Source organism: Fukomys damarensis, unplaced genomic scaffold (assembly GCF_012274545.1).
Source record: "Fukomys damarensis isolate Sample0158 unplaced genomic scaffold, DMR_v1.0_HiC HiC_scaffold_8, whole genome shotgun sequence".
NCBI classification, from domain to species: domain Eukaryota; kingdom Metazoa; phylum Chordata; class Mammalia; order Rodentia; family Bathyergidae; genus Fukomys; species Fukomys damarensis.
Window position 1 is genome coordinate 1,826,675 of NW_022900920.1, and position 833 is coordinate 1,827,507.

Here is an 833-nt window from a genome sequence, read left to right on the forward strand (position 1 = left end):
TATTGAAATTTGGGAATAACTTGTGGCCATGTGTCTTGTAAGTAGGTTACAGGTGCCACTGCAATAAGGTGTCAGAAAGCCAACGGGTGAACACATACCTATACCAACACACAAGACACTACTTTTAAAGATATATCTTAAATTATAGCCACAGGTAGGGACAAACAATGGAGCTTCCGCCCACGTGGGAAGATCTAGGTAGTGAATACCACTTTCAAGTCTCATTCCGGATTACAACTGTTAGTTTACCAAAAGGCATCTCATCACCAGAAAGTATTATCAATACACATTCCGGAGGTGACTTATTCTCAGCTGTTGGCACATGAGCAAATGTAGGTATTTTTAAAAATTGCTACAATGCAACTAAAATTAGCAACTTCAGCTAACAGATTTCCTTAGGTTATGACTATTTAAGAATGGTCAAATTTGGAGCCTCTTTGTCAGTTACTAAGCAAGTGCATTACAAAACACACCTCTGCTTCCTTTGGGAATCCTGCAGGAGAGCAAATAGTTGGAGTGTTTAAACACTGGCCCAATAGTGTGAATACTAGAGCCAGCTCTGAGAGCCAGGCTCGTGCCTGACCCCTCTCAAGTCTTGCCCACCTTGACTGCATCTTTTCAAAGAGTGCCTCTTTTCAAGAGCACCTTTATACAAGCGCTCTGAGAGCTCCCTTAATTAAAAATGTGCCTTTCATGTTTCAGTAGAGTACACACACACTCTGGTAATTCTGACTGCCAAATGAGAAAATTAGAAGGTTTTATTTTGGAAGCCAGTAGTTAAACCACACAGCAAAATCAAACACTACAGTTGCGGATACTGTCCCTGTTCCTGG